Consider the following 11,123-nt stretch of genomic DNA (forward strand, 5'->3'; position numbering starts at 1 on the left):
GCCTTCCAGGTTAATATGAAAGTCAGTTAGGTTGTACAAATCCCACTCTGACAACTGCACAGGGGAAAAAAATGAGGGGAAGAAACCCCTCAGCTACTCTAGGAAAATTTTTAAAAATAATACATGTAAAACATCATATAAACTTTGAAGTGCTCATTAGTGTCCCCTATCATTGTTTTATTAGGAAAGGGTCTTCAATTGTGAACATTCCCCCCAATGCTAGAGATTAGCAACATTTCTATTTATTATAGAGAGATGCTTGGGGGCACTGAGGGATTGGCTGTTATATTGTCAGTGGGAGAGGAGAGGGGAAGGGAGGGGAGGAGAGGATTGGAGAGGATCTTTGTCAGGAGTCTGTGTTAGGCATAGCATTTGAACCTTGGTCTTTAATTCCAAGGCTCATCCTCTAGCAACTATGCAATAGTGCTTTATAAAGTGAAATATCAATTAATCGTTGTCTTTCTAAACAATGTTCTTATTTGTAGCTCATCATCAGAGATTCTAAATTCATGGTTGCTGGAACAAAATTAGATACCTATCGTTATTCTCCAGACAAAGAAGCATATTGAATCATATAGAATGGACACCTTATTTTTTTTTTTTAGGATTTTTTGGCAAGGCAAGTGGGGTTAAGTGGCTTGCCCAAGGCCACACAGCTAGGTCATTATTAAGTGTCTTGAGACTGGATTTGAACCCAGGTACTCCTGACTCCAGGACCGGTGCTTTATCCACTATACCACCTAGCCGCCCATGGACACCTTATTTTTAGTGGAGTCTTAGGCCCAAAGTAAGACAAACAATGTATCATTCAACATACCTAGTTACCTCACAAAATTTTGCTTGATCTTTTCTAAAGGCTTTTGGATATAAATTTTATGAATACTAAACCGTAGCAAATTCCCCTCAATATTTTGGCCTTCATATAATTGGGCATGTGACTTAGAGGAGTTTTAGCAAATATCTACCAGATGGGAATAAAACTGCCATTTCCCTCAAATATTGGCAAAAGAGCCCACAATGTTCAACCAACTCTTCTTTTTTTTTTCTGGGAGATCTCCAAAAAACCTGGTGGGAGAGTACAACATTGCACCTAGATGGTTCTGTGTACAATGATGATTCAGGTATTATCTCTGACATTAGAGAATCAACTGGGTGGTGTGGGGCCCATTGCTCAAAGTTTAACTCCAGCCCTAGAGTTGGGCAATGCCCTATCAGGTTACTCTGGTTGTCCAGCATATCAAGCAAAGCTTCCAAGCAAGATGGAAGCTCCTCAGAGCAGAAGGATCATTCTTCCTCCTTCTCTGGTTCACATGCTGCTGTTTTCCTTTTGTGTCTATGGTCATGATTCTAATGGAGACTGAGTGATGAAAAGAAAAGGGACAGAGCAAAGGAAATGTTTGGAGAGGAAGCAAGGAAAATATAAAGAAAGATAGTAAGAAAAGTCAGATAAGAGAGAAAGGTGAGAAAAGAACAAAAAAGTAAGGAGGAAGGACAAGTTTTACCATTCCTTTTGCCCAGAATGTTCCCTGCATCTATCCATGCTTCAAATTTCTCCAGAAATCCTTCTCTCACACTCTGTTATGTTATGGCGATGACTCTTCTATCCTCAGGAGGCATTTTCCTTACATCTCTCTTATACATTTAGAGAATATTTTGGATTAAATTTCTATTTTGGATCACATTTCCTTAAAATACTGAAAGAATTCTAAGATTAAAGAAAGTCTAAATTTTATTCCTCTTCCAGTAGACTCTGTTCTTTAGGTCTTAAAAAATATTGAAGTGACATTTGCCTTGCCTTCCAGACCATGAATCCTTCAGAGACCATGGAATGGGTGTTAGGAAGAAAATTTAACCCACCCAAGTTCAGAACTCCCACTATGGACTGATGCTTTCCTGATTGGTCATCATGTGAATATGAACTCAAATGACTCATATTTAATCAGGTCCAGTCATATTTTACATTCTTCCTCCACCATCTTCTCTCTCTCTCTCTCTCTCTCTCTTTCTCTCTCTCTCTCTCTCTCTCTCTCTCTCTCTCTCTCTCTATATATATATATATATATATATATATATATATATATATATATATATCTTCTTTCCATATAACTTGCATGCAAACCTTTTCTCCCCATTGCTACTGGAAAGGGTGTGTTAATCAACTATTCTTTGTTTTCTCTCACCATCCTTTGACTTTCCAGGTCAAAGCATTCCATTCTTTGGCCTATGTGTGTTATTTTTCCTTATTAGAATATAAGCTCTCTGAGGGCAGGAGTTGTCTTACTTTTGTATTTGTATCCCCAACAATTGGAACAATATTTAGCAAATAGTATAAAAGAGAAAAGGGCAGGAGGTGAAAGAATAAAAGAGGAAAGGAAGAGAAGGGAAGAGAGGGAAAGAGATGCCGAACTAAAACATCTGGGAAATAGATGTGTCCAGTTCTTGAGGGTGAAGTAAAAATTCTTTTGTCTCTCTCTATTCAGGCTGCCCAGATAGCCAGCACCTAATCACCATAACCTTATAGCATTATTTCTTGGACTTTACTTGGGTCTATAAGCATGTCTAGATGGCCTTGGTGATACTCTTATGATTGCTCACAATAGCATTTCCTCTGGTGGTTGGTGAAAATTCCTCCTAGAAGGAAAACTGTTTACTCAGTGCATATAAAGTGATCTCCTTTTTCATCCCCTCAGACTTCTCCCTACCCTTTTGTGGCCACCACTAGGACTCAATATTGATGAGGCCAGACAGTGAAATGCTCCCCCCCATTCCAGTTTTGTGGTGAGAAAGAGCAAAAAGACAGAGAATGGAGATAAAACTTTGCACCTTAGGTACTGTTCCTGGGATTTCACATGAGTTGGCACATACTCTTTTTTTTTTAGGGTTTTTTTTTTTTTGCAAGGCAATGGGGTTAAGTGGCTTGCCCAAGGCCACACAGCTAGTCAATTATTAAGTGCCTGAGGTCTGATTTGAACTCAGGTACTCCTAACTCAAGGGCTGGTGCTCTATCCACTGCGCCACCTAGCCACCCTGGCACATACTCTTATTCTGAGACTTCTTCCCTGTTTGACCTAGAAGTTGGTAATCCCAAAGTGTTCATCAGTGACTTGGCTGAGCTTGGTCACCAGTGAAGTGATTTGAATATAAGGGCAGAGATTAATGAAATCCTTTCTCAGGGGAAGATATGAAAAGAAAAGAGAGGTCTTTTCTGAATGAAACATCATAAATATTATGCATATATAAATATTATCCTGAGACTAGCATATTTATTTTCCATGAGTTTCCTTACAATCCATATATATAGTGGACTCAGAGTAATCTGGAACCTACAATGAGTCAAAAGTCTTGCTCACTCTGTCATCTTTGCAGGTATTCACTGGCTGGCCTTGATGAGTTGGTCACCTCAAACCAGTTTAAACAAGACTTGTGGTCCATCATTGCTGCAAAATGTCCTGCTTCTCTGTCCCACCTGTTTTGGGAAAAGACCATTCACTCTCCACCCTAATCTATCCCTGAGCCTCCCTTTTGTGGCTTTCAAGCAAAAAATTGCCTTTGCCTCTTCTAGGTTGTGGACTCCATTAGCTGATTGTACCTCATGTGTGTCTAATCTTTTCCCCTTTTAATAAATAATTTTATTCCAACTCCACCAGAATTCTTCTATATTTGAGGGGTGGGTTTTTTTGAGGTTTACGCTATCACCTTCCATGGAACTGGGGGGAAGGGGATATAGGCAATGTAGATAATCAAGTTACTTTCCAGACTTAATATTTTCTGGAATTCCTAAAATGCTTTGGAAGTCTCTTCTTTCTTCTACCTTGGCAGTGCTTTCACCAGAATCAAGGAGTGAAATTTGGATCTTTCAAAAAAAGCTAGTGGTATAGAGATGCAAAGTAGTTAGGCAGTGCAATGGGCAGAGCTGAACCTGTATGAAGACCTGAGTTCAAATTTGACCTCAGATCCTTACAAGCTGTGTGACCCAGGGGAAATCATCTCATCTCTATTTACCTCAGTTTCTTCATCTGCAAAATGAGCTGAAGAAGACAAAAACGTTAGACCACTTCAGTATCTTTACTGAGAAAACCCCAAATGAAGTTGAGACAAATCTGGAATGACTGAAAAAATAGAGATAGAAGACAATGCTTTTAGTGGAAAGAGTCAGAAATCATCAATATTTGTGACCAGACTCTAAGAATTCCAAAACAGAAATGATACTGAAGTGGCCTCAAGAAGCTTCCATTCTTTGAAGGAAAGCACCATGTACATATATGCAATGTATGGCAGACAGTGGAGAGAAGGCACAAATAACTAAAAAGGATAGGGAGGGGTCTTAAATGGAAAGTGAAATCAGAATTAAGGTTTGAAAATCTGGGGTTGTTGTAGACTTTGCCATTTACTCTTTGTATACTCTTGGGTTTCTCCATTTGGGAAAATCATTTAAATTCTGAGCCTCAGCTGAACTTTGAGTTAAATGTGATAAGCTGAGCCTGTCCACCTCATCTGTTTTTTTATTTGTTTGTTTTGTTTTTACATTGTGAAGAAATGATATTGTTTATAAGAGAACACTTTGTGACATATACATGTATGATATCTGACATCTAAATAAATTCAGTCTGAGGTATCATAGGAAGGATCATCCAACCTCTCATCTTAGAAATGAAAGTGACTTTCCTAAGATCATGCAGGGAGATAAATATTCAGAAATGAGGGGCATAACCAGACCTCCTGACTTCCATTCTAATATACTCAACTTAGCTTCTGATGGATCACCTGGAGGTATTTAACTTTTTTAAAGTCTATCTGGACAATTTTCTACTATATTAGTCTGGGTCAACAAATTTTCACTTCAATAAGCCAAGATTTCCCCATTTAGTTTCATGTTATTATTATCAAAACTCCTAAAGTCAGTTTTCTTCTCCTGGTGTCAGGATTTTTTCTAGAGGTTAAAAATAGAAATGGAAAGGATTCTAGGTCAATCTTACATATATATATATATATATATATATAGTTCCACTCTTTCGAAGTATTCTCTTCCCATAAAGATGACACAATAGCTGAAATTCTATGATTATAAATTTACTCCTTTGCATTAAACATTTCCCTCTTAAATGCTTTGTAATTCTTTTTAAAAGCAAAACAACAAAAGATAACTTTCTCTTACTTGGTATTATATGATTTTAACTCATTTTCATATTTCACCTTTGCGACTATGTGAAGAATGTAAGCTGTTAACCTTTTTCTCATTTTACAAATGAAGAAACTAAGGCTTAGGTAGTTTACTTGACAAGTGGCAAAGTTAGGGCTTCAGTCCATATACTTTGGCTTCTAGTCCAGCATTTCTTTCACTGAAAAGATATCCTAACTAGCCATTTGCATTTGAAAATGCAGAGAGACCTTGGAGGGACTATTTGTTAGTCCACTAGCTTCTTAATATGAGTTAGGTTTTAAGCATAAGTACCAAGGGCATCAGGAGGAACCTAGGAGCTAGAAAGGTATTAGGGTGGGAGAGAAGGGAATCTTATCAATCAGTAAGTATTTATTTGCTTTAAGAGAAAGAACAAAGAGTATGATTCAGAAGACTGGAAATTCTAGCCCTGTTTTGTCATTAATTGCTTCTGTGACCTTGTGGGTGGATGACTAAGAAAATGATTTTTAAGGTATCTTTCAACTCCTCCAATTTTATGGTTCTATGTGTATATATATGACTATCCAACAGATAGTTGGATAGACCAAACTCATGACCTCAAAGACTTTGCAATCTAAGTGGATGGGAGAAGGGGTCAAAACAAGAACATACAGCAATTTTAGAGTTAGAAATTTCTCTTCAAGTCTTGTCTTTGTGACTCTGGACAAAATCACATAACCTCTCTGAGAATTAACTCCTCATCTGTAAAATGAGAACATTGAACTAGATGGCCTTTCAGGACTTTTCAGGTCCTTTCTAGCTGTACATCTATGATCCTGACCATGAGAAGACAGTATTCAAAAAGTACCGATTTTCTTAGTATCAAATATAGGTGCTGTAAGATATCAGTAAAGAAAACCAGTAAGGATAGCAGTCATCAAGAGATAGTATTGAACTGGGGGTTGAAGAACTTGATGGGGAAAGTGAAAAAACATTTAAATTAGAGAAATAGCAGCATGAGAAGAAGTCATGGCAAAGAGGCAGCAAATGGTGTGTTCTGGAGAGGAGGAAGTATCTTTTTTCAGTTGTGTCTGACTCTGTGACTCCATTTGGAGTTTCCTTGGTAAAGAGATTGGAGTGATTCACCAGTTCCTTCTGCAGCTCATTTTACAGATGAATTAACTGAAGCAAATAGATTTAAGAGACTTTCTCAGGATCAAATAAATAGAAAGTGTCTGAGTCATATTTGAATTCGGGAAGATGAATCTTCCTCATCCTGGGTCTGGCATTCTACTTTACCACCTAACTGTCCTCTACAAGGGGAAAAATGATTTTTAAAGGTCTGTTTTAGAGAGAAAAATCAGAACCCTTTCCTAGCTATTTGATATTCTCATGAGCCTACATCATGAAACTGTAACTGACACTAGTTCTGGTTTCATTCTGTCATTGCTCCAAGTCAAAATTCCATGGTCAGTGCAACTTTCTATGAACTTAGCAATTGGGGAGCAGAAGGCAACAGGAGTAGAAATTCCAACTTATGTTAATGAAATTAAAGTTCTATTGAAATTTGACTTTGGGTAGTCTGGCCAGCACATATGGTAAAGGATGGAGGGCACAAATGAGTAAGCATTTATAGAGGACCAGACTTGTTCTAACTGCCAGAGAAAGGCAAACAGCAACTTTGATCCTCAAAGAGCTCAGATTTGAATGGAGGAGACAATAATCAAGCAACTATGCATGCAAGATATATTCAGAATCAATTAGAAATAATGGATAGAAGGAAGACGTTGAGGGGGACTAAGAGAGAGACTTCTTGTAGAAGATGAGATTCTATCTGATATTGAACCTAGGAGCAAAGGAAAGGAAGGAGAACATTCCAGGGGTGGAAGAGGTAGAAGGAACAAAGAAATCTGTGAATCTGTGTCATAGAGGGTATGGAAGGAAATAAAATATTAGAAATGTAGAAAGAGAGAAGGAATCAGATGAGGAAGGAATTTAAAAGCCAAACAGAGGGTTTTATTTTTGTTAGTGTAGGTATTAGGAAGCCACTGAAGTTTATTGAGTAATGCTATGGTCAAATCTGAGCTTTATGGAGATCACATTTTCAGAGGAGCAGAGGATATAGTGGGGAGAAATTTGAGGCAGGGAGACCAGTCAGCAGGCTGGCTATTGTTGCCATAATCCAAGTGTGAGGTTGCTATAATCTAAGTGACTCTCTTGGTTGGAGTGTCAGAAGACAGTAGGTTTAGTATATAAGAGATATTAACACAATTAAGAACAACAGACCCTGGCCACAAAGGAGAGTGTAGAAGGTGGTTCCCTCAACAATGAAAGGTAAGTTTAGAAGAGGGAAAGATTGAGAAAATCATTCAATCCATCAGTCAGTCAGTCAGTCAGTCTGTCACTGAACATTTATTAAGTCCTTATCATAGTGTTGAAGATGCCAAATGAGGCAAAAGATAGTCCTTGCCCTCAAGGATCTTATAGCCTAATGGGGGAGAAAACAAGTACTTACATATACCAATCAAGTTATACATAGAATTATTTAGAAATAAGGAATAGAGGGAAAGCCCTAGAAAGAAAAGGAATTGGAGAAATATTCCAGAAAAAAGAATTTTAGTGGGGACTTAAAGGAAGTCAGGGAGTTCAGAAAAAATCATTTAATCAAATTATATTTAAATTTATATAATGTAATATTTCATAATATGTTATATGTGTGCTATCTTTACAAATCTTAAAACACTTTATAAATGCTATTACTATTGTTGTTATTGGCATATATTGAGGTCATTGATCACTTTGGAAAGAGAAGTTTTGATGAGATTTGATGAGGTTTGATGACTTTGGATGAGGTCTGAAGTCAACCTACAGTTTAGAAGTGATGGAAAAGATTTAAAATAGAGATATTGATTATAGACAAGTTTCTTTTTTTATGACTAAAAAGCACTTGGTTTGCTCTTTAATTAGATTTTAAAAATTATAGTAAGTTGAATCTTGAAATTTTTTAGCTCCTTCTCTTGCTAATCTATCAGCTTCTTCATTGCCTGGAAACCCTGAATGACCAGTAACATGCATCCATTCAATGCCTATGCCTTGAATAAGTTTATCAAGCTTAATGAAGTCTTCTTTGTTAATCACATCTTTTCCTGTGCTTGTTTTCCAGCCATTTTTCTTCCAGTCTTTAACCCAATTCGTTATACCATTTATAGTAAACATACTATCTGTGTAGAGAACCAGCTTACTGATGTTTTGATTCTTGGCTTGTTCAATTGATTTACAGGCAGCGTGTACTTCTGCTCTTTGATTTGTCTGTCTCCCAGGAAGTCTTTCACCTACATTTAAGGGATGGCCTGCTCCCCAATAAACACCAATGCCTGCTCTTGCTTTCCTCTTCCCATTACTGGAGCAGCAGCCATCTGTGTAAACCACGGTTGCATCTCCCATATAAGAAAAGATAATTTGCTAAGTAAAGGTTCAGAATCTTGTTTTGCAATTTTTTTGCAAGGCTCATCTTCATCTGATGATTCACAGGGTCTCTTGTTTGGTTTCACTTTGGGGTCCTTTGTGTTGCATTTCTTTGTCTGCTCTGTTGTAGGTTCAGGGCTTGAAGTATTTCAGACAAAGGCCCAAGCCTCATCCTCAGTAGCAAACTTCTTGAACTGAGCAGCAGGAAATCGGTTCACTTGTGCTTGGCATTCACTCCAGGTGGGGAACATGCCGGTCTTGCGACCCCTCATGACGGCGTAGAACATGGAGGTGCTCAGGCACCGGGCACCGCCACAGCCGAGGACACCCGTTGCTACTCTGGGGAGCGCCACCCAGAGCCTCAGCATGGCCTGCTCCAGGGCATAGTGGGCGCGGGGAGGAGGCCCACGGCTGGCGGGCCCGGGGTAGCCGAGGACATGGGCTATAGACAAATTTCCACAAGAGTTTAATCACAAAAGGGAGGATAGGTAAAAACTGAGATCTATTGGGAATGAAAGGATCAAAAGGGCTATTTTTAAGGATGAGGGAAGAGACATTGATGAATTTGTAGGAAGAAAATCAGAAGACAGAAAGAAACTGAATATTAGTTAGAGATTAGGATTGACTGAGGGTGATCAACTGCAGAAAATGATTTGGAATGACTTCATGCAGATAGAGAAGTTTGCTTTGACAAGTAAAAAACTGCCCCAGAAAGAACTACAGGATTGAATGAGGAGAGAATAGGAAAGGGCATCTGAGGGAAATGAAGGGAGGAGTAGGGGTGAAGAAGTACTCAGTGAATGACCTCAATTTTTGGACTCTCTAAGGCATAGGGACTCTTAGCTAAGTTTCAAATGACATGGATCAAAATTCAACCCATTTATCAAGATGTCCAGTCTCACTTCTTCCCAGAAACTGACAATTGGGTGGAGGTGGCTGCCACGTAGCCTCCAGGTCATTGATTTGGGTCAAGCAAACAGTCCTATGATTATGGACATTTCAGGGGTGTGACTAAGACTGTGGGAGACAAGGGGAGTCGGAATCTGATCTGTTGAGTGTGCACCTAAGTGTCACCACAGTGGAGGTGCTGGTTCTATGTTGGAATTACTCCAAATAAGGACTTCTGGATGTATTGGTTCAGAGGAGACTGGTGTACCTGCCAAGCTGCATGCCTATATGCCTATCAAGGACAATATTGCTTCTGATTGTATTCTTCTTGGCATAACTTATGATAAATGTGCTTAAGTATTTATATCTGCTCCCTTTCCTCAATATTGCTTCCTCATTCATCAATATTTATATCTTGAACAGACATTTTATTGTTGGCATTGTTGTTAACTTGTTTTTCAATCATGTCTGACTCTTGAAAGAGATACTGGAGTGGTTGGCCATTTTCTTATCCAACTCATTTTACAGATGAGGAACCAAGGCAAGCAGCATTAAGTGACTTGCACAGAGTCACACAGCTGGTAAATATATGAGACCAGATTTGGACTCATGAGGAGGAATCTTCCTGATTAAAAGCCTAGAACTCTCCACTATGCCTCATTTTTTTGTTTTTTGCAAGGCAATGGGAGGAAGTGACTTGCCCAAGGTCACGCAGCTAGGTAATTTTTAAGTGTCTGAGGCCAGATTTGAAATTAGGTCCTTCTGAGTCCAGGGCCAGTACTCTTATCTATTGCATCATGTGGCTGTCCCATCCACTGTGCCTCTTAAGCACTGTAAACAAACAGTGAAACTGCTAGGTGATACAGGGGACAGAACTCTGAACCTAGAGTTAGGAAGATTTGAGTTTACATTCAGTTTTATATACTTGGTAGTTGAATGCCCTTGAAAAGTCACTTAACTACTTTTTACTGCAGTTTCCTCAACTTTAAAATTATGATAATAAACAAATCATTCCACAATTGCAAATAGTCAAAGGATATGAACAGGCAGTTTTCAGACGAAGAAATTAAATCTATTTATAGTCATATGAACAAATGCTCCAACTCATTATTGATTAGAGAAATTCAAATTAAAACAACTATAAAGTACCACTTCACTCCTATAGGATTGTCTAAGATAGCAAAAAAGAAATATGATTAATTTTGGAGAGGATATGGGAAAATTGGGAACATTAATGCACTGATGGTGGAATTGTGAACTGATCCAACCATTCTGGAGACTAATCTGGAGCTTTGCCCAAAAAACAATAAAACTCTTCATACCCTTTGATTCAGCAATACCAATACTTGATCTATATTTCAAAGAAATCATAAGAACAGTAAAAGTCTCACATGTTCAAAAATATAGCAGTTTTTTTGAGGTGGCAAGGAATTAGAAATTGAGGGGACACCCATCAATTGGGGAATGGCAGAACAAGCTATAATATATGAATGTTATGGAGTTCTATTGTTCTCTAAGAAGTCATGAGTGGTCAGACTTTAGAGAAACATGGAAAGACTTGCATGAACTGATGTTGAGTGAAGTGGGCAGAATCAAGAGAACACCCTACACAACAATATTGTGAGTTGACCAGCTATGATGCATGCAATAG

At 38.4% G+C, this 11,123-nt stretch overlaps 1 pseudogene; it reads right to left on the bottom strand.

Annotated features, from left to right (window-relative positions):
• Positions 1–8,089: 8,089 nt before the first annotated feature.
• On the bottom strand, positions 8,090–8,952 carry LOC141489507 (ribonuclease H1 pseudogene; annotated as a pseudogene).
• Between the last annotated feature and the right edge of the window lie 2,171 nt (positions 8,953–11,123).

The sequence above is a fragment of the Macrotis lagotis genome, chromosome 5 (assembly GCF_037893015.1).
Source record: "Macrotis lagotis isolate mMagLag1 chromosome 5, bilby.v1.9.chrom.fasta, whole genome shotgun sequence".
NCBI lineage: Eukaryota > Metazoa > Chordata > Mammalia > Peramelemorphia > Peramelidae > Macrotis > Macrotis lagotis.